Genomic DNA, 23135 nt, shown 5'->3' with positions numbered 1-23135 from the left:
CCCTACTTTGTTGCACGGGTAAACAATCGAGCTGACGGAAAGCACAAAAAACACTATAACCAGCAAAACCCAAATGCTTTTTTTTTTTTCACATATAGGAAACAGAACTCTACTGTAAGCGGAAGGGTTTCAAATAAACTCACTTGAGAAGAGACATATAACCCGAGTCGGTCGAAAAAAACAAAACAAAAAGACGCAAAAACAATCCCTCTTTGAGATCGTGTGGTGTTTGCCTTTCCTCTCTCCTTTCTCAGCTTACGTGTCCCTTTCATCACCTACCAGCCAGACTTTTGTCACTTGACGGATTTGCAGCCTGTTCAGTTGTCTCTCTCTCTCTCTCTTTCTCTCCTCACTACATTTCTTCTATTACTGCTCACTACGCTAACTTGGCGTTTGGATATCTAACTCCATCGCCTCACAACGATGGAAACCAGAACCTTGAACGTGGACCTAGAAAGATGATGTCTTTCCAACTTTTTTAATTAACGACGCCGCACAGCTCCCTATAGGACGGCCCTTTAAAGCCTTGTTTCTTTTTGCTTGACCAACTATGCTCTTAACTACGTGGACTGTTATAAATAATGGTAACGAAACTAGAGAGAGAGATGGCGTTCGGTTTCTGCCCTTGGGTCGTGTTTCATCCAGGGTAACTCTTTTCGTGAAGCTTTGCCCTCAATTATGCATCCGTATCGTTGCCCTATACATTGGATACACCTCTACAAAAGGACACATGACTAATCGATGCTGTTGAGATAAAGCCTCCCCTGCCCTTTAGGAGAAACACTCTCCACAGAATCTCATAGTTTAATGACAGTGCTATCGGCAGCACGTGCCCTGCCCCATACCGCGAAATCTAAGGCGGTGCTTCGCATACAAAACGTCTGGTCCAACCTAGGTAGACACCAATGCACCGCCTGTCTCATGTAACCACTCGTCGCGTGGCCTAACGTTGCCATTAGTTAAAGTGTCACAAAAAATAGTGACTAAACATAACAGTGAACTTATTTTGTATGCGCATATTTTGCGTACCCGGTCTCCACTGGGTACACAAACTTTCACCGAATTTCCTGGGAAAAACAACACAAAACTTCATAGTTTCGGATTCTCCGCAATTAGGTGACGACACCAACAAATCCGGTGCTTGCTTCCTGGCATCAGCGCTTGCGCGCTGTTTCCCTGGTCTTCGCTCTCCGCCCCACGTTTGATGAAGGCTGCCAACAGCTGCATTGAGAGGACGGGAATGCAACTTGGAAGATAAACGTGTGTCAGATGTACTTAAAAGCGCTAAAAAACGAAGCAGGGACAACTGACAGACGTGAGCACTTTCAACACTGTGTTCAGATGCGGGCGCACTGTCGATGTTGCGCGTCCTTCGTTTGTTAGCGCTTTTAAGTATGTCTAGCTATTACCAACATGCCCAAGTTTGTGTTTTAACTCAGTTTATCAGACGAGTGGGGGAGACGAGTAGGGGAGACTATGACGTCACATTTATGAAAACTAAAAGTTAATTTTATGATTCGCTTTCCGACTGCCTTTCGTAATTATGAAAAGGACGGAATTTCGAAGGAAGGGATTTCGATGAGATGCCGAAGGGCTACGTCTCCTTTTAAATTTCCGTTTAATTTTTCGTATCTCTATTGCAAGACGGCGGCTTTCAAACGCTCTCTGTCGCTCTCTGTCTTTTTCGGTTTTGCTTCGCAAGCAAATTATTGGTGCGTGGCTTGCCCGACCACTTTATACGCAGCTTTTCGCACGAGTATCGCCCCTGGTGATGAAACTCCCCGTTCCTCATCTTAAAAATAAAGTTGTTGTTGTTGTTGTTGTTGTTATTGTTTATACAGAGGTTCGTTATTTCCTTTAGGACAACTTGGAGCGGCACCGTCGGACGACGTGTTCTTCGCGCCGTTCTCCGTTCACGAAGAAGGCAGTCCTGTGCATGTAGAGTTAGCTTTATTTTTCAGACAGCGCAGATCTCAAAGGTCACCCCTTTTTTGTTTTTCTGTTTTCTTTGGACGTTTGTTTTTCTGTTAAGCATAGCCCAATGTTGCTGGAGCAAGGCAGGTAGAAGCCTGCATACCAGTGAAGACCAAGAGGATAAAACTTGAAATAAATAAAGAAACACGACGTACCAATAAAACACCAACAAGAGAAAAGGAAATAACATAAAGATAAATAGGAGTTTCCACGAAACCTTTTATGTATTATGTGTCTTGTTAGTCCTTCGTCGTTTTTTTCTTTTTCTTCCAAGTTTTAAGCGCAATATTCAGTTATCGCTGTATTTCGAAGCTCGAGTAATCATTCTGAAAGTAAAGTTCAGTTGGGAACGGCAAACTCTGGGACGATAATTCCTGTTCGGGAATCCTCTGCAAGCTCTCTGCGCTGGACTCGATGGCACAGCCAACAGCGACGACGCCATAAAATCGATGATACCGATCTAAACATTTCCGTTGAGGCACTGCAAAAATGTAATTGTACAATAGAAGAGGGAACGGTAAAAAAGATAGGGAAGGTCGAACGCGCAACGCCGGACCTTTATGCCCGAGATGACATTTCGGTAAAAGTAATTTCGGCGATCATAACGTCCGAGGCAATGGCTGGAGTGTAATAAGAAACAACCCCCGGATCAGTATACGATCACTAATAGCGGCTAGTCTTAAAGGACAACGACCCCCCTACAAGGTTTCTCCTCCTGCAGCTCCTCCTTAGAAGGACATTGCTCTTTCATACTCATAGTTTTTGCATGAGTGCGGCGGACCCGAATGCTAAACATCATTGAGGAATGTCGGTCGTGTGAGCACAGGGTATGTGTCAGCGCAATAAACGATCGTAAAGACGCGAATTAAACAAGTCGATTCAGTCATAAAACACTGTTGAATGTCTTGGTTCCTACAACGTTACCGCATTACGGACCGTCACCACGTCGCCGCTAATGCGAGGATTGGACGTGTTCTTGAGCGAACGTGTCCGCGTTGGTGGTGAATACAAAGCAGATAGCACGCCGACGTCTCCACCGACACATCTTGGAGAAAATGCTGGCGTTGAGGATTCCAATGTATGCGTGGCTTTCTGCGAGTGCTGTTGCCGGAAATAGCTGTCAGCGTCCCACACACAACTGACAATGGGGATAAAGGACATATAGTGTATTTGATGTGCAGAGAGCATTGGATGAGCAACTGACGAGCATGATGCGAGTGCCCGCGAGGGCGGCACTTTAAGAACGGATGTTTGCTTTGGCGTGCTTCGCAACATAAGAGGTCGTGCTGCAGAGTGGAAGCATCTATATTAATGGTCAAATACCAGGTGACGTCCCAATAGTATGTCAAGAGCATACCCCAACAACACCGAATATCCTCTGGATGTGCGAGTAATGCCCAAAGGAATTCGTACATCCAGAGGATATCCCTCAGATATCCATCGGTCGTATATGAATCCGTTAGGACGTTATTCGTACATCCAGATGGCATTCGGTGTTGTTGGGGTACGTCCTCAACGGCTTGTATCGTGTCAGCTCGAAAAGCAGGGTTTATATCAGCGATGTTTAAAGTTTACTCGGGAATCGATGCCGTATTTCTTACTGGATATGCTTGCGTATGATATTTCCAATGTGCTTTGATGCTCTAGTGGATCACCATGTGGAGTAAGGATATAAGGTTAAAAAAGGGAAAACATACGAGAGAACTACAAGTGAACGTTTCCTAAGACGACTGCAACTGGCGTTCTTTAATTACGTGAGTGCACATGTTTTTCCGATGACAGCAACCAGTAGCCCTGCTAACGTGATCGTGATCACGTGAGTTAGGAAGTCATCGTTCATATCCGCATCGTAACAAACTTTGAGCTATACGAGTTGTACGAGTGTGCAGAAAAGGGGCAAGATACAACTGTGGTGTGGTAACAGTCTAGCGGCGCACAAAAATTTCGTTCACTTTTAGCGATCTTAAATGAGACTAAAAATAAAAATGCACCGCTTCATCTACTGCAGAGGTAGAATCTGTGCCTTGCCATTCGTCATTCTTAGCTGAAGAAATACTACAGACCACCAGTACGAAGTCCATATGGACATTATTCCCCTTGCATTTCTGCAGTCTGTCTCCAGGCAGCACTGGCGACAACCTTGACGGTGATGAGCCGGTATAGATTTGACAGGGTGGGAGTATTTTTGGCTAACCCCGATCGATTTTCGGTCCCCGTACGCACAATGGCAGCTGTGACCGGATGACGTGATAAACCTAAGTGGCTCCGAAGTGGGAGCACTCCATCGAATGTTCGTGACTCGTTGAAAAGACCTTTCCTGCACCGCCAACGGACTGCAAACCACATCGTTACGACCGCTGCCCCGTGGTACATTACAGCAGATCGGTTCGAGATAGACGAACTCTGTATGGGGATAAAAATAATGTTAGGGAACGTACACGGCATGCGTAGAAGTAGACCGACCCACTTGTAATGATTCTCTGTGTGCATCGTCTGGTGTGGAGTGTATAGCCAGCTTGCATGCCACTGCGGTGAAAAACAAGGAGAAATTGTACTTTCTTTATAGGTTAGATGCGTATAGCCATAACCCTTACTCCCTCGCGGGACTAATGAAGTTTAGGGGCTGTTTCTATAGTGCTGAGGAGTAAGTTTCGGGGATAGATGATTCAAGTAGGGAGTAACAGCAATCTAGAGGACTAGAAGTTGTAATTATTCTGCATCCCCACTAAATGTTGAGAGGCAAGAGGCAGCGTATATTTAATGAACGACTGACGCCTCCAATTAACTCCCCAACATAACTTTGAACTCCTCAATTTAACTCTTACTCCCCAGTTTAACTTTCCTTTCCTTATTTATTAATTTATTATTATAGCCTTATTATTATTATTTATTCCTGTTAGCGCCGCGAAGCAACTGTGGCGATGAGCGGCGTACAGATGTGGACAGATGGAGAGAGGACAGCAGGAAGGAGCGGGGGACAGGGGCTGTTAGTATGCGTCCTGGGCCGACTTCAGGGGGAACTGTGCCGACATTCGTCCGGAAAGTCTTCGGAAAACATAGGGAAAACCTCAGACAGCACAGCTGGTGGTAGGGTTCGAACCTACAACCTCCTAGTCTACAGCACGACCTTGGCTACCACCACCAACGAGTGGGACGCCTCAACCCGTTCGTCCATGCCTCTGGTAACGTTATTATTATGTATTATAGTGCGTGGTGGTCGTGGTTCTTCACTTTTAGGACTTATAGGAGCGTTTGTTGGTGATATTTGAAGGGGGGGGATATATTTATTAGACAAAAAGGAAAAAAAAAAAACGGGGAAAGGTCAGCCAAACGGGACGTCGGTTTGCTATTCCAGAAATAATAAATAATAAATAAATAAAAAGAAAAGAAAAGAGAAGAATCAAAGAAAGAAAGAAGTAGGAAGGAATAATAAATAAAATAAATAAAAAAGATTTGAAGGCTTATACACACAAGTTCGTGTGTAGCCATAATGGTCGTATCGCTTTCGATTCAAATATTTTGAAAGTCGGCGGAAAGTCGGAAAGTGTTCGAGTACTGTAAACTCTCGTGGGGCTCAAATGTAAAAGTGCCCCTGAATTATAATTAGTTATCAAACCACGAAGTTAACGCGTTACATGGTATACGAAGTATTACAAATAGTGCGCGAATACGCCGTTGGACATTTTCCTATACGGCAGTTTTTGTCAACACTCTCAAAGAAAGAGAGAGAAATTGAAGAATTGAAGAGCAATTACGGCTTGTAGTCCCCCAGATTGCAATCACTTTCCATTTTAGTCCCCCAACGTGAAATTTACTTCCCTATTTACCGTTTATTTTACCGCCTAGATTTCCCATAAGCTTTCATGCAGTCAGTCCCGAAAGGAGATAAATTTACTTTTCCACCCTTGGACTAATCTAAGGATTGTACAGATCCCGTCAATCTTAATATTAACAATGAAAAAATGTGGTCTCGTTCCCGAACGCGATTACAGCAACTCTTCGGTCATGAGGAAATCTTAATTGAACAAAATTATTCTGGCAGTTTACCGCAAGGATTTTGTTCAATTAACATTCCCCCAGTGCTCCCAGACCGGCTGTTATCGCGCTCGGAAATTAGACTTTTTTTTTCCGTGTTACTATTAAGGTTGACGGGAGCTGTACCATAAGAGTATGCCGTTGTATCATCGGAGAAATGAATTGAGATGCCCCCTTGTCATATGTATACCTCCTTCGCGCTTTTAGATCACTGTTCACGAACTCTCCTTTTGTGTTGTTTGCTTGTTAATATTACCTTTACAAATGACGCGCAAAACGCTCTTGTAAGTTCATCACAGTTCGCTGTTTCGCTGTATACAATGTGGCTGCTGCGTTTCTGGCGAGCACTTCGATGGGAAAGTCACTCTTTTTGGTGGTAAGCCGGATAAACGCACTCACTGTGCGTTAAGTTTTATTATTATGCAGCTACTTTTCCGTCCGAAAGAGATTTTTCTTGTGGCATGAAAAGACGCTTTGGGCTTCGTCGCCTTTCATTTTCCTTATCGTGAGCGTACAGAAACGATATCGCGACGAAGAGGCAGAATATTTTAGCAGGGACTTTTTTGTGCATGCTTTCGCGTTTACACATTCAGCAGGTCTCTCTCGGGGGGGGGGGGGGGGGATATAGGTTTATTGCGAAACAAAAAAAAAAAAACACGAAAGAGGGGAAAGGTTAGCCTGGCTCCAGCAGCCGACTTGCTATTCCCACTTACAAAAAGGAAAAGGGAGAAAAGGAAAAATAAAGAGAAAGAAGAAAAAATAAAGACGAATCGGAAAGAGCGAAAGAAGAGTCCTCTCTCGTTTTTGGTATCTCTTCTTTTTAAGGTAATTCCAATGCGGCTACAAATTTTACTGTTATTGGAGAGAACAACAAAAGCAAAGCAACTTCTCGAAATTATTGTTTTTTATATACAAAATATCACCTAGTTGTTAGTAGAGCAAACCCTTCTCTTTTGAGTACTGTTTGTTCTCAAATAGTGCTATCGTGAGTTATGAATTATGACATCGTCAGCCAGATATTAGAAGAAAAAGAAGAAGAAAATAAGAAGAAAGAGGCGAAGAAGAAGTAGCAGCAAGTAGTGCATGCTTTAGAGGGTTTCTGAGCATGCGCCTAATCGCAGCTATGTTGTCAGCCAACATTTAACTTGCTACTGTTCAAAAAAAAAAAAAAAAGAGCTACGTACTTGACTGGCGAATACCAGATAAGGAGGCGGAGCTACCGAACCTGAGTTATTTTGCTCGAGCGCCATAAAGAAAGAGAAGCGTCGCATTCTCAAGAAAACTTTTCTTTTAGGAACGTTGCGCGTGCATCGCATTCCACAATACGATGGCTCGGCTATAACGAAGCGCTATAACGAACTCAAACCAGCTTATTTATTTACGGCCTCTCTCTTCTCTCTTCGCAAGCGCCTAAAACTGATAAAAACAATCTCCCGTTCAACTAGCAAAAAATATAAAAAATCCTGGAGAGCGATAAAACCTCCACAGAATAAGCGACAGCGGGCCTCGAAAATGTCTTTCTGGGCACGTGGTATGGACCACTCGGACTTGCAATGACCACATTCCTGGGAAGGAATGGGGGAAGGTGCACAAGAGAAAACTTAAACCACTCTTCTCGAACGACGGCGCTTCTTAACGGACAAAAATTCTCCGAGTAAATTCTTTACCCAGGATCTGCAGCGAGGACTGAAGGTATTCGCGTTTTCTTCTTTTTCTTTTTTTATTTTGCAACTAAGACGTTGCTGAGCTATAAATAAGAAAAGGTGCGTCAACCGAGGTGCAGCGACCAACAAACGCAAAACCGCGAAAAAGAGGTAGCGCATAACTTTGCTGCGGCGCTAATGACACTTATTTCTATTTTTTTTTACGCTTTGAGAGGTACAGAGAGAAACGGGAAGAAAAGGAAAACATTGAAATATGGCAGTTGTCGACAAAGCCAGACAGCGGGGGGAGGGGGGGGATCGAACCATGCACCTTTCACTTGTGGTGTGTTCGTCTGTTTGTGTTACGCCACTTGACATTATTAGACTGGCCTCAGTCACCACATGGCGCCTCCTCATTGCGTCCTGGAACCCAGGCGCGACACTACGCAACAATAGGTGATAGACGCATGCGGATCTGTATATATGAAGCAACACTCACATTGTTTTATACCTTCTTTTCTGACGTTTTCCAGCGCTACGTGTGCATCTTGGGAACCATTCGAATATATTCGGTTTGGAAGCCCGTCCGGCTCGCCTGGACGCCCCGCCATTTGAACTTATAAAGCTTCTGGGTCCTCAGCCATTCCATCATCAAGCGGCTGCAATGAAAGCGCTCCTACGTTTCCTTGAAGAAACGCATCTGGTTGACATTTTGTGTACACTTTCTGGTCCCTCGTTTGTGAAAACTGTTCCAACTAGTTCGGGATGTTTGTCTCTCGTCCCCCAAATACCGGGTTTCCTTCCTTTTCGTTTTTTTGACATATATTCCAAAAACCGGGAAGAGGCATACTTTAAAAGTTGTTTAATCTCCGGCTTAACGCAACAGAGGGGGGGGGGGGGGAATTAGAAACGTAGACGTTTCGGCGACCTATTCAGGTGGCATCATCAGTACACAATGGGCCCGAAGGTACAGATCAGCCTACTTATCCACCAAGATATCGTAAACCCCCGGCAGAGGGCCACGGTTGGCGTTACATGCAGTTGAATCATGCCCGATACACCGAGACTCTAACAGTTTTCTTTTTTCAACTGACCGCGGGTAAGTGGTCTGGGGTAGCCAATCTGACTTCTTTGTGACTTACGTCCCCATTTTTCTTTTCTTCCTCTATCGCAATACAACCACAAATCGCCTGGATTCGACAAAACTCAACTACTCTACCCGGTATTCGACAATACCATATTCGGTTCTGTCTTCGAATCGAATATACGCTTATTCGCTTCGATAACAGACAAATCCGACTATTCGCACAGCCCGAAACACCAATATACCAGGTAAACAAGAGGCGCGTACCCTTAACCGGATTCTCCCGGACTTAATCGAATACGGGTAAACCATGTTATCCAACAAACACCACGCTAGAGTGCGGGGGCTAAATTCAAGCCACCAGGCACAGCCAATGAGCCGACGAGCCTTTATTTGAACAACGTAATTAAGCCATTCACCGACGGCTGCTTGTTCGGAGAGCTTTTAATTAAACAAAGATCATTGCGTGGGAAGCGTGCTATCCCCAGGGGAACCCTGCTGCATGCTCCTTGATCAGGGAAGACGCAGCAAACTTGACTATAGCGAGGGACGTCCGTGAATGGATCGGCTTCCCTTCAGTGAACATTCTTGACCCTGAAGTGCTATACACGCAACATTGGAGAACACGCCTTAATTGCGTTAAACGCGTAGGTACACAGCTTGGATTAAAGTTCACGGAACTTTAAAACGAGTACAACTTACGGGCTAGGTTCTCTAGAATTCTTTGAACGGTAACGTACAGTAACACATAACACAGAATGTGCATGAGGGAAAATATCAATTTACGAGGGTCTTCAATGTTGACCCAGACTTTTGCTCGGTACGAATCAGTTAGCAAATGTAATTAAATAACACTTTCGGATGACGAAGCGCAATCCTTCTCGGATCAATGGCACGTGCAGCAGCTATCCTGGCGGAGAGGGGGAGAAGATTTATTGGCAGAAAAAAAAAAGGAAAAGGAAAGATAAAAGGGAAAGGGAAAGCGAAGCAGAGGGATGGCGGGGAGCAGTGTGCCTGTAGCTGTGGAACAGCGATGCATAATCAAGTTCCTTGTGAAGGAGAATGTCAAAACAGCTGAGGGTTTTCAAATATTACAAACACTGTATGAGGAACAAACGAGGCCAAGAGGAAGAGTGTACGAATGGTGCAGACAGCTTGGGGGAACGGACGAGACATGGTGACGAATGAACCACATTGGACAGGTTCGTGCGACTGCAGTCACGTCAATGAACATGGCAGGCGTTGTGCAAGCCATCCTCGAGAACCGAGGAGTAAACGTTCGGGACATTGTAGCCCAGCATAATATTAGTGTCCGTTACGAAGCTATTTCGAAAAGGTATTTACGCCTTTGAGTAAGCAAAGGCGATAGCGTACGACGCACTAAAACTCTCTAGTCGTTCACGAGGACTTACTGTTCCGCAGAGTCTGTGAAAGGTGGGTTCTCAGACGTCTCACTTGTGACCAGAAGGGAGCGCGCATAACAGACTCTGAGCAGCTGCTGGACCGGTTTCAATCCTAGGGGAACAAATTTTCGCAATTAATTGTCACATGTGATGAAACTTGGATGCATCTTTTCACCCCAGAGACAAAAAGAAGAAGCATGGAATGGTGACATAAGGCTTCCCCGCCGCCAAAGAAAAGCAAGATGCAACTCTCTCCTGGGACATGTGGGGTGTCATCCATGTGATGTGTCACGGGTAATGTCCGGTACTACTCCACGTTGGTAAAGGGTGCCATTCCCAAGAAAAGACCAGGGATGTTGTCCGGTAGGGGCATTCTTCTTCAAGACAATGCGCAGCCTCACACGGCGAATTTGACGGTAGTAACCCTGACCGAAATGCACCGGGATCCCAAACAACACCGAATATCCTCTGGATGTACGAATAACGTCCTAACGGATTCGTACGTCCGATGGATATCATTCAGATATGCATCGGACGTGCGAATCCGTTGGGAGATTTTTCGTACATCCAGAGGATATTCGGTGTTGTTGGGGAGGTTTTGTCCTACGCCCCTTACTGCCCAGAATTTAGCCCCAAGCGATGACCATTTGTTTGGGCCCCTTAAAGAGCACCTTGGAAGAAAAACGTTCCACGCAAATGAAGTGCTCCAGAAAGTTGTCCTGCAGTGGCTGCGACAGCAGCCCACTTGTTGCTACGCCAAATGCATCAAAGAGACTGCCACTGCGATGGCAGCTCGGTGTCTAGATGCGCACGGTGAATACCCTGAAAAACTGACGTAGTTTGGTGCTTCCCGAATTTTCCATTGTATTTAGAGAAATAAAAAGTCCCGATCAACCTTCCACGACGCTTGTACACGAATCATCGTAATCAAATTAGCGAGAGTTATTAAAGGCGCACTAAAGCGCGAACATTTATCCTCGCGGAATTAAAGGTGCCGTTACCCTGACTGCGATACAAAAGGAATTGGAATCATCCAGAGAGTCTTCGAGACGAATATCGGCACAGCTCCTTCTGAAGTCGTCCCAAAACGCATACTAACCCCCTTGTCCCCACTCCTTCCTGCTGTCCACGTGTTTACGCCGCTCATAGCCATAGTTGCTTCGCGGCGCTAACATTGAACTGTAAAAAAAATCCGTTGCGTCCTCCGTGCAGTTTGCGCTTTCTCTCTTAACCTCCTTCTCAAGAAATTTGACAATGCGGAGAGGCCCCGGATCGGTCTCTCTCTTCAAACGATCTCCTGCGATGATTGGACGAATCGTTTGAGAGCGGCCAATGAGAGCCCGCTCCGCGATACCGGCCTTCTTCAGAAGGAGACGCAGAACGAAAGCGTAAATTGCGTTTTCTTTTTTCTTTTGGTCATAAATCACTAACGACGCGACTAATGAATCCTGTCGTTGTTGTGTTTGTGTGAAAGTAACGTCATTTCTCAAAACTCTTATCCTCCTTTGTGTCAAAGTAACGTCCGTATCTTTCGCGAGGGGAAGTTTGCACTTCGGTACCCCTTTAACGGGACAAACTAAGTTACCAGCTAAGCTACATGCTGTACCACAAACTGTGTTGGGAACAACAACGTCCGCGAAGTCACCCCGGGCTCGACAAAAGAAGGGCGGGGCGGCGAAGTTTCGTTCTCTTTTCTCGCTGTCGGGAACAGACGGTCCCCGAAGCATGTATATCTAGGAGATAGTGCGCTGAGGTATAACAATTGTATGAGCTGCCATCCATAGCGTCCCCTTTTCGAGAGCGAAAGGAAGCGAAGCAAAGGGAACTGATGTTGCAGTGAACTTGGAGGTGGGGGGACCTGTGTGGGAGCATGCAACGATTGCTGCTGTTCCAGCAGACGTAACTTATGTACTCTACTCAATTTACTGTACCTTTAATACGTTTAGGAGTAACTCGATATCTTACAATTATTTTTAAAAGCCAGACTTTGGTGTCTATAACGTAAATACCTTTTTGGAGTAACTTGTACCCGTTTCTTACCTTACTCCTAAGATTCTTCCTTTCATTTCCTGCATAGAGAGTAGCATAACGCCTACTCCCTGCCGGAGAGTAATATTACTCTCCAGTAGGGAGAAAGGTGTTATGCTACTCCCTTGAGGGTGTGAGGAGACACCCTTTTGAGCGTAATTGTACTCTCCAAAAGGGTGTCATATATGTGGCAAAAAAAGGATTTAAAGTACACAATTTTTTTAAGAGTGTAGGGACTAGACGCTGCAATTACTCCCCATTTTACTCCTTCTTTTTCTTTAGAGTATAGAATTCAACTGCCCAAACGCCGTCTATGCTGCTCCCATAGCTTTTTTCTAAAAAAAATCCGTAAATATTAAAAAAAGACGTCCTGTAGATAATCCCTTCCATGATGCATAGCGCGAGGCCTATTGGCCGAAATTCGCGAGCGTAACAGCTAACTTCGCGTGAGCCGCCAAGAGGCGGTGTTCGTTGTCTTTTTAATTTTAAGTAGCTTAATAACATCTGTCACGACATATCTAGCTTGTCTGGCAACTATATCAGCAGAAAACCCTCCGCACTGCGTGTACTGGCTTCAAAACAGCGCAGCAACGGGGCAAACATGTAGTAACTGCTTCTGTCACTGTTCTTGAGGATTTTATTCTCTTCCAGATGCAGCAGCACGCGCCCACGTTGCAGTTCGCAGAGTGAAGTTCCTCTTAATTTCATTTGCAGTTAATGGCTCTGCTCGTTCTCCTGAACAAACATCTGCTCGGAGCGAAGGTGCAGGAGTACTTTTGCTGACTGTTGTTGTTAATGTCGCGAACAACACTCGGGGCGAACGCCAGTAACAGCTAGCCCGCAACAAACTATGAAAACAGCGAGAGTTATTGCCGTTCCCTTTCATTTTCTACGCTTCTGTAGCAAATGCCGTTGCTCCTATGTGTTTATCTTCTGGATGAAAAATTGTCGTTTGTCTGGCTGGAATGACTCTCACCAAGCTCTTGAAAAGCTCGAGGGCCTTTTGGGCACTTGAGGCAATCTCTCGGAAGTGTAGACTCGTAAAAAAAAAAAAAAAAGAAGGCAATAACACGTATTTCTTCTCTCTCCCTTGTCCAGAGCGTCTCCACCCGATCGACATTCCCGGAATACTACAGCGGAAGAGGCGAAAAACGTCATTGCTTTCGGCTGCCGTGTAAGCGCGAGTGCTCCATGTCTTTGCATGCACTGCCAACACAGCCTTGGAACAAAGTTTGATCGATCATACGACGTAACGCAACAAATAAGAGTACGCCAATCACGACCGTAGCTATGGAGATGATCACTTGTAGCCACAGAGAGCCCGTGTTTGAAATCGTCTACGGCAATTGACTGAATCCAGACTTTTATGGGCCTATGTAACGGCGCCACAGGAGAGGAGGCATTAAACAGGCTTTCTTCATATAGGTGACGCTCGCTCTGCTAATCGTGAGAAATGCCCTGCGGTGTAGCCACAGGATATTTCGAAGCAGACGACAGGAAAAGATGCAGACGCTGTCGTCTGCTAATTGTGCGCGCCCAATGTTCTGGCTGGAACGGTGCGAATGCTCAGCATTACACTTGGTGAAACTTTTGCACTGTGAAAAGTTTAGTTACTTTTCCTTCCACTAGAATCCGTAGGGACATCGTCCACGTGGATACGCAGTAAACTTCCCTACCCAGCACATCGCTAACGAAATATGTTTAATACGTTCAATGTAAAGTAATGGGTTCGTCTGCAGTAGAAGTAAGAACCGTATTTGCGCTTCCGCCAGTAATTTTCTGCTGTTGTCAAATGTACAACGATTGAATCACTTGTCGCACCCTCTATTTGTATGTAAATCTACTCCAAAGTATCTACAGGGTGAATTTAACAACGGTTACACACTTCGATCGAGTCGTAAAAGCCATTTTTTCCTCTGTCTGCTTCACGTTTATACCACCACATATAGGCGGCACTACCTGGAGACGAAGCAAAACCAAAACCTGTGGAACAACGAACAACCAGATGCAGGGTTTCGAGGCAGCGCCACCCATACGTCGTAATGTGGACGTGAAGCAGACAAAGAAAAAAACATGGCTACATCACTGATTACGTAACGCTGCCGCGCAAAGCATGCTGGTGCGCACTATCAGCTTTATCAGCCTATCAGCCAACGCGTTTTTCCCGCTTCTTGCCCACCACGGCAAAATATAACCTCGAGCCAGTCTTCTCGTGACGTCACATGTTGGTAAACAGAGGGTCATCGATAAGCCATAGGAAATGCATGGCGCGAGAATTTGCTTTGCTTCTAACTTTTGTCCTACAAATTGGTAGCATTTAAGTCTTAAGGTAGTTATGTCTACGTTGTCGTATCCACCTGAATAACAAACAACACCCTGACCATTTGAAAAAAAGAAAGAAAGAAATATGGATGAAACTTCAGGCAACTAACTATCAGTCTGCAAAGTTTGAAGCGCCAGAACGTCATCTTCTATTTTTACTACGCGATCAAAATGTGTAACCTTTGCTGATTGATTGATTGATTTTAAAAGAAAGTGTAACCTTTGCTAAATTCACCCTGTACATTCTGTTTGTGCGAGATTCCAACCATGTATACATGCTGTAACCATTACTCTTACCGGAGCTCTGAAAGAAGCGATCAATGCTTGGTTTGCGCAACCTTAGCGATACGCTGATGAGCTCTTGTTTGATAATAGCGTTACTAAACTGTCGAGAATGTCTGCGGCACTGAGGTGGGTTCGGGGCTTCCACGCGTCGTATGTGCTTTGAACCTTATAGAGGGAATTTCCTGCATGAAATAGTTTCGCCAGCTGTTTCGTTTTCCTCTCTCTCTCGCGCGCGAATAAGATGTTTCTTTTTTTCCTTTTTCGTTCGAGATAAGCCTGCCCGGACTGCTGCTCTCTTGCGCGACATTTTCATTATAACCCCCTTTTATACAGACTTAAAATATGCATTGAATGATTCAGCGCCGCGCGTCTCCTCCATCCATTATTACATTCTCCTTCTTGCATTATTAAAGGTACTTATTGGAGCGCTACTTTTTGGAAGCGCTTCAATAACGAAGTAAGAACGTCATGCTATTTCGTGATGCGGATAAGATTATGCTTGTGCACTTAGGCTGCATACCGGGTACGGAATAGCAAAGAGACGAAAGCTATGCGCGATAAATTCTGTATACGTTGCTCGCAGCATTTCGGATTTTAAAATTACATTTTTAACCGATACTTCTACGCATTCTCAGACACGGTAATCCTTCGGTAATAAACTTTCGTACGAGGTGCATCAGGGCATTATGAAGTGCATATTTTAGCGAACCTAGAAGCTCACATCGCTATGCGAAGTAATGTTGCTCTTTTACCTCAACGTTTGAAATATCTGTACCAATAAAAATGATTTACTGAAAGTTATATTACATCGCTGTTACCGCGGCCATGGATTTTCATTCTACGAAAAAAAAAATAATAAATAACAGACAAGTACTCATAACCGGGATCCAACCGTTGCGCCGTTCGTTACATAAGCGCCGTAGGGAGCCTCATTTCCCCCTTCCATTTCCATCTTCTCCTCAAGTATTCCCCGGATATTCCCGAGATGTTCCAGGCGAATATGCGAAGAACGTCATTGCTTTCTGCTGTGATATGAGCGTAAACGCTCAACGTCGTATCTTCGTGTACAGTACTAGCCGTGGGGAACATCCGGCGACTGAGCCAGAAGATGTTCCGCAGCAGACGACAAGAAAAAAAGAAAAAGAAACACGGGAGGTGTCGCCTGCCAAGCGCCCAGTACACCTCTCCCGATATGCTGGAACCGTGTGAATTAGAGCCCTGCACGGGCCTGGGCCGGGCTTGTTATTGGATGTGTTTCCGAGAGGCAGGCTCGACCGGGTCACACAGCTAATTCCCCGCAATGGAGGTAACATCCTCTGTAACATCCTCAAAGCCACTTTACATTGCTCCTGACTCCTTACGTATTTCACGAACACGTTCGCTAAGCTTGGTGAGAGGGGTAAGGATTGGGAGGAGTTTGTCGACGGCATCCTCTACATCCACAAAACCTTGGTAGTTTAACGGTAACGCGCGCTTGCTTGCCCGCGTGCGTCCTGGATTCAATTTGGTCTCGAGCTGTTGTGGTGTCAAACCGACAGTTCTTGTATGTTTGTAGCCGTGTCTTTTCTTCTTATAAATTTACTTATAAATTTGTGTGATAAGCGCTAGAAACGCATACGTCACGTCTGAAAATACTACGCCGGGATCTACGCGCTGAGTCACCAGACCATCGGGTCGGGCCGGGCCGCATAAAAACATGAAGGTCCGGGCCCGGCCCATTTTTCGATGCGCCCGGGCTGGGTCGGGCCCGGAAAAGTCGGCCCATGCAGGGCTCAACTGTGAATGCTCAACATAACACGGGCGGAACTTGGGCCTAATTCGTGAGCAGTTTCTTTTGCGTCTTCTCCCACTAGAATCTTCCGTGAGGATGTCTCTCGTGTGAATGCACGGGTTCGGTAAGGTACCTCTCATTGGTCTCCGCGAACAATTTAGCGTCACGATTGGACCACCTATCCGCATCGCCGTGTCGCACCTCTTGAGAAGGCGACAAGAGGAAAAGCGCAAATTGCTGCTTCCTTCGCACTTCAATCACGAACGAAGTAACCGAAGAACACCGTTCCTTTGTATTGCTGTGAAAGGTAACGGCGTCTCTTATTCCAAAAGGCGGATACTTTGCGCTTCAGTGCCTCTTTAAGTACGTGCTTAGAAAACGTGATACGATTTAAGAAGTTCACCGACAGCGATAAAAGCGAATTTCCTTTTATCTTTCCCCATTCGGACTGAGAGATATTAACGAGGGTTCATTTCAGCTCTTGCATTACGCTTGATCATCATTTTCGTGAGCCGTACTCTTCATTTCTTCTTCCACCATTTCATGCGGTTATCTTTTCCGTAATCGATAAGATGCTGGGTCAGCCGGACTCTGGAATATCGTCCGCTTTGTTTACGCGACCCTTCTCGCTGCTGCTAAAGGTGGCTCTCATTTGCAGATCCAATGGAATGCGCGTGTGTGGTGCTGGCACCCCCAAAGCCCGTAATCTCTCGTTAGGTAAATATGGAAACATAATTGATGACAATACAGAAAGAAGGAGCGCAAATTGCAGAGCACCTGCGACAAAGGGCTAGGAAGCTAAACCGAATTAAGAGCGCTTACGCAGAGACGTGCAAGGCCCAGTTATTAAGTGGGCGTTATTTTTAGTCTTTACGCAACGCTGCGCTCTTGGGTAAGGGAAGCGCTTAACCGTTAATTTCTGATATGGTTTTCTTAGTTGCTTGCATGCTGCCTGGTCCTCACAGCGGGACAATTCTGATAATGGCGCTGCCACTTGTGCAAAGCAAGACCTCCTCTTTAGGTTAAAGTAACGCCGCTTGAGTGCAGTTACGACTTTCTTTATCGGGAAGAAGCAGGAATTCAGTAATGAAGCCACAAATATAGACACTAGTTAAGCCCACATGTTGCGAAATGTCAAGGTTGTGACGTTGTGAATGTCGCTTATTGTAGAATAATCAGGGGCTTTGCACACCGAACGGAGAGACCTGTTGCGCACACTACGAAAAAGGCTCGTGTAAATGGAGAATTGCGGAACAGAGAATTAAAAAAAAAAAAAAGCGAAATTCATGTTGAATAGAGAACGAAGCATAGCGTCCCGTGCGCCTGTGACTGTTGCCTGTAAAGCGTGCTTTCACTGCAGTGGCGCAATGTACGCAGGAGAAGCAGTCAAGCGCTACGTCTCCCTCCGGTTCTTTTATCGCGTAGTGATAATGTCGCTGCACTGTTACAGCACGAAGCGGTGATAGTGAAGCGGAACCTCCCGTCTCTTTTTCTCCATCTTGTCTTTCTGGTTAGAGATGATCTTTACTGATGCTCGTGACGTTCATCGTCGTTGACGCGAAGAGCCATCTGTTTTAAGGCGTTAACAGATATCTTGGGCGAAGACGCACAATCGTACCGAGATAAGAAATAACCAGGGGAAATTGTAAATGAACATTTTTGTAGCGTGACCTGTACAAGAGACGTTATGGCTGCAGAATGCCATAAGAAGACCCCCCACAGCTGAGGTTTAGCTACCTTCATTGAATAACGTTGCTCCAGTGGTGTCGTTTAAAATGACCGGCTGCGGATGCGAATGACATGCACCTGGGAATGGGGGCTTTGCGTTCGGGTCAGAGTTCACGGGGCGCTTTCTCGGCATTTGTTTGAAGAAAGCTGTCGTGGTCTTGGCGTTCTCCTCCCTGTTGTTCACCTAGTACATGGCGCAAGTGCCCTTCTCTTATATTTCTCTCCGAGATCCCCCCCGCCCCCCCCCCCCCCACACACCCTGAGCAGGATGGTGGGGCTTCGTCGCTTTTCTTGCAACATTTACCTTCCTAATTATCGAAGTCATAAAGGTTTGCCAGGACGGCAACGCGCGCAACAGTATATTCAGGGTGCGCGGTAACAACACTGCGTCATTGTTTCGTTACAATGCCGGAAGAGCCACTAGGGAATTATTTAACGAGGAAGAGCAAGCCGTCCTTTCTGGCTGACTTTTCCTGACAAAATAAATAGATACCCCCTCGGAAGGCTGTTACATGAGGTCACAAGAGTAGGGCAGTACACACTGGTATAGCTTGGAATAACAAATACAAATCATTATTCATTTCGTTCAATGTAATAAGAGGGAAAGCGATGGCGAAACTGATATAGTGGCGCTGGCGGTGATGTTGCAGCACCACCAGAAATGAGTGCCAGGGACGTTGGAAGAAGAAAAAAAAATTTTTTTTTCGTTGCCGTCGTGTTCCTACCTTTAAAAAAAGTACGTCTATAGTTCCATGTTCACTTTCTACTCTACCTCTCTTAAAGATGACGTCTGAAGAAAACAGATGAAGGGCACCTTTGAATGCATATATCAATTTGCAGAGCTAATATTGAAGAGGTCAAGAATAGCCGAATTGCCTTTCATATTCTGCACGTACGTGGAATGAAATCCTCTAGCAGATGAGTTTTCCAATATACAGATCTTGCGTTTCATTGGAGACGACAGGAAGAGGAAGACAGAGTATAATTAGACGCTTCGGGTTTTTTACACACACACACACAAAGAAGATTTTTAGTGACTGAAAGAAGTTTCTCATCAACATGAGGGAGATATCAAAAATGAAGTCACGTTCTCGATGGTACAGGCACAATAAATGTAACGAGAACTGAACTTTCTACGTTTATTCTGCACACGCTTTCATGAACCAGTCTACGTTTTATTCAGGCGCCAATTTATTTGTACATGTGATAAATTTGTTTGGTACAGCAGGTGTACTTCTTCAGGTGGCACCTGAACAAATTGTAGACTACTACATCAAATATTGTGCAAAATAAACGTAGAAAGCTTCATTGTTTTTATCTTCATTGCAACATGAGGAACGTAAAAAAAAAAAAAATTGCGCATGGCAATGTGGTGAAAATGAGGACTGGATGAAACTGTCCATTTGTAAAAACCGGGACTGAGTAAGGTTTCCTATAAAAGATTTCCTATATAAGGTTTCCTAAGGTTTCCTGTTTCACAATAAAACATGACGCTACTTGATGAGTGTAGGTTGTTAAGTATAATCCTGAGACCTGTCTCTAATACCTCAAAGACATTGTGTATTTCGTTTACTACTTGTCAGCGATACGGGAAGAAACAGTTGCTTAGCTTCGGTATTGAGCTGTATATTACTCAACGTGCAACGCGTTACATTCATAGCTGAATAGCCACTATGGCACACTTCTAACGTAATAGAGCATTCCATTGAAGCCGTGAGGGGGTCTTCATCTATATAACATAAAATACATTCAAATGCAAAACATTCCAGTCTTAGTGAAATTTTTCCGGACACTGACGCAGACAACATGTTGCGAGCCTGTAAGCGTTTTGTGGGTTTTGCGCTGTTCGACTGTTTGCGTGTTCCGTCACAACTCAGTGCGTGTTTACAATTGCTTCTGTCGGAATCACCACCACCACTAATCATCACCATCGCCATCATCACCATCCTCTTCATTGCCATCATCATTCCATAAGTTTTCCACCAAAATAACTAGTGCAAGTGATGTGGAGTGCAGCCCTCGCACTAATGAAGCCAAAATCTCAATTGCAATTTTTTTAAAAATTAAATAAAATCAGTCGTACATATTTGAAAAAAGAAAGAAAGTAAATTACACCCGCACCACTGTTTTAAGAAATGCGTTGAGAGAATACACACCCGCACGATTCGACTCGAGTTTTACTTTACAGTTCGTTCTTCAGATCATTCGATCTTACATTTCGCGAGGGAGCGATCGGGACATATGAAAACTTTGGCTAGACGTACGGTCAATGCAAGTAATAAAACACACACACACACACTAAAACTGCCGTTTATTAGCATACACGCTTTAAAGCAGTGGACTGGTACCGGATTAAATGCCGCTCATTGCACGAAAACTTGTACCATGATAAACAATAGTTTGTGTTTTTATTTCTCAATTACTTGTTTCGCGAAAGACCAACGCAGTTGAAATATGGCAGTCATCTAAAAAGACAGCCAGCGGCGACCACGCTGTCATCTGCTCTTCCGACGACTTCCCGAGGGCCTCATTTGACTGACGGGACACGCATTCACTCTAATCACACTCTCTCCTACTTTTCTTCTCATTCACACACACACATACATACGACACAAGTACCAGATGCAGCACCAAAGCATTTGCGCTTTGTAAGGTTGTTGTTCCCGCATGCGCACGTGATAAGCGGCGAGGCAGTCTTTACAGGAGTAAACCGCGCGACGCACGTGCTTAGAGCCCCTCGAGTCCTACCCGTGCTCGCCGTGAAAAAAAAAAAAAAATACAAGTACCCACAAAAAAAATGTAGTTCATTACTAAATTAGTAAAATAAAGTAAACCTTGGAGCTTTCAGCAACCCACCATTGATGCTACCTGCTCCACTGCAAAAGCTGTGTTGCTATTACGCACTCTGAATCAAAACCCTGAATCATTACGTAATAATTACGTAAACGAGCACGCAGTCTGACAAATTTTGTTTGCGCATTGACATGAACGCAAACGGGCTGGAACCAAAGACTGCACATCACGGCGATATGCCCAAAATACTTTCATTCGGCTTCAGTCGACTTTCGCCGTGGGTGGTCATTATTATCAACTCCTCATTGCATGGCCTGCACGTTACGAAACGTCACTTCAAAGTTACTACGTCCTGTAAACACGGTGCAATTAAATGAACGGCAAGCCTAACATGGCACAAAGGAGGTACAGGAGACCCGCTGAATGTCTCAAGATGTTTATTAATTTACATTCCCGTACGAGGCATATGACCGTCGTATCGTCTCATGATAGCACATTGTACAGGGCAGAACGTATACAGCGCTCATTGTTTCCGCTTATGGCATAATCACGCACGCGCGCAGTTCAGGAGGACTTCAGCATACCTGTCGTGATTTTCCATTGTTGAATGTATAATACGCACAAAATTAAGTATAAAGGAATATCCTCAGTAGCAGAGCATACGATTTCGAGCCGTACTGCTGCAGGCCCTGTGCAAGCGAGCACTGTCGCATTTCAACCGCATTTCACAAAGCGGTACCGAGTTCCCGTTTTGCACAGATCGGGAAGACAGCTGACGGTACGACCAGCATTGAAGTCCGGAGTGTAGCGGACGACGACGACAACGATGGCCACGCGCGTGGAGCACCGGCTTCAGTTCCACCGGCGCGGCCATGGAGGCAGGCCACCGTCATCGCCTCTCCGTGGCATACCATCATCGCCGGTCGGGGCTCATGTAGAGGAAGACCACCGTCCTCTACATTTGGTGACCCGGACAAAGAACATCACGTCCGGAGCAATTCGGCCCTTCACCATCCCAAATTCCTGACCACGCCATCGAGCAGCACTACCTCCGGCACACACGGCCCACCTTCACTCCTACCGCACTCTTCGCTCTCTCTCACGTACGCTTCTCTCTTCGCTCAAGTCTTCTCACGCTTCTCACTGCCGGCCGCGACACTCGAGCCTTGCGCTCACCTGCCGGTTGCGGCAGTCGCGGCAGCCGACGCCTCGGCACGCTTAAGCCCGTCTCGGCACCTCACTCACTCCACCTGGGACTATCGAGCTTCGGCTCCCGTGCCGGTCGCGGCACCCCAGGACCACGACACCGAGCGCCTCACTCTCTCTGCGACGGATCGCTGTTCCCGTCCACACCTACCACAAGGATGACCTACACACGGATGCTCTCCCCGTCTTCATCCTCACTGAAGTGCCGCCAACGTGTGTCGTGCCCCTGTTCCCGCTGTTCCCGCTGTTCCCTGCTCTTGCGATGCGTCCGCAACGCATCTGACGGCCGGGGGACCCCTGTAGCGGACGACGACGACAACGATGGCCACGCGCGTGGAGCACCGGCTTCAGTTCCACCGGCGCGGCCATGGAGGCAGGCCACCGTCATCGCCTCTCCGTGGCATACCATCATCGCCGGTCGGGGCTCATGTATAGGAAGACCACCGTCCTCTACACGGAGGACGACTGCACTCAGGGCAATATGCCACGTTCATTACCGTAGCTCTATACACACTCACAAACTTTCTTTTTATTTTTATTTTTTTTTAATAGAGGAAAACATATACTGGTCCATTTACTCGCGGGCGGAATTCTTCTGTCTTGAAATATATATCTTACATTCGAGCATTTTACTCGAACAAAATATATGGTGACACTACAAACATTGTTTTCTTTTCTATTTTTCGATGTGTGTGCGTGTGTGTGTGTGTGCGCGTGCGGGGGGGGGGGGGGGGTTGTTTACGGGAGAAGCCGAATTCGTCGTCTGATTAATTCAATCTCTCCCCTTTATTTATTTATATATATATATATATATATTTTGCCGACATTCTTCCGCGACATTAGTCGCCAAGATGACGGTGGCC

General features: G+C 45.7%; 1 long non-coding RNA gene across 3 annotated transcripts in view; it reads right to left on the bottom strand.

The window, feature by feature from the left end:
* Nucleotides 1-23135, bottom strand: part of LOC135366886 (uncharacterized) — a 211484-nt gene that overhangs the window by 67357 nt on the left and 120992 nt on the right. The window contains exons 3-5 of one of the 3 annotated variants that reach the window (XR_010414306.1): nucleotides 10149-10251; nucleotides 4442-4500; nucleotides 3734-4377 (exon numbers count right to left, since the gene is read on the bottom strand). This is a non-coding gene — a long non-coding RNA (uncharacterized LOC135366886). Of the gene's footprint in view, nucleotides 1-666; nucleotides 1222-3733; nucleotides 4378-4441; nucleotides 4501-10148; nucleotides 10252-23135 lie in introns of those variants that run through there. The other 2 variants (XR_010414307.1, XR_010414308.1) reach the window with 2 other exon arrangements.

Source organism: Ornithodoros turicata, chromosome 8 (assembly GCF_037126465.1).
Source record: "Ornithodoros turicata isolate Travis chromosome 8, ASM3712646v1, whole genome shotgun sequence".
In the NCBI taxonomy this organism is placed as follows: domain Eukaryota; kingdom Metazoa; phylum Arthropoda; class Arachnida; order Ixodida; family Argasidae; genus Ornithodoros; species Ornithodoros turicata.
The sequence above is the reverse complement of the archived record's forward strand: the minus strand, read 5'-3'. Positions and strand labels throughout refer to the sequence as shown.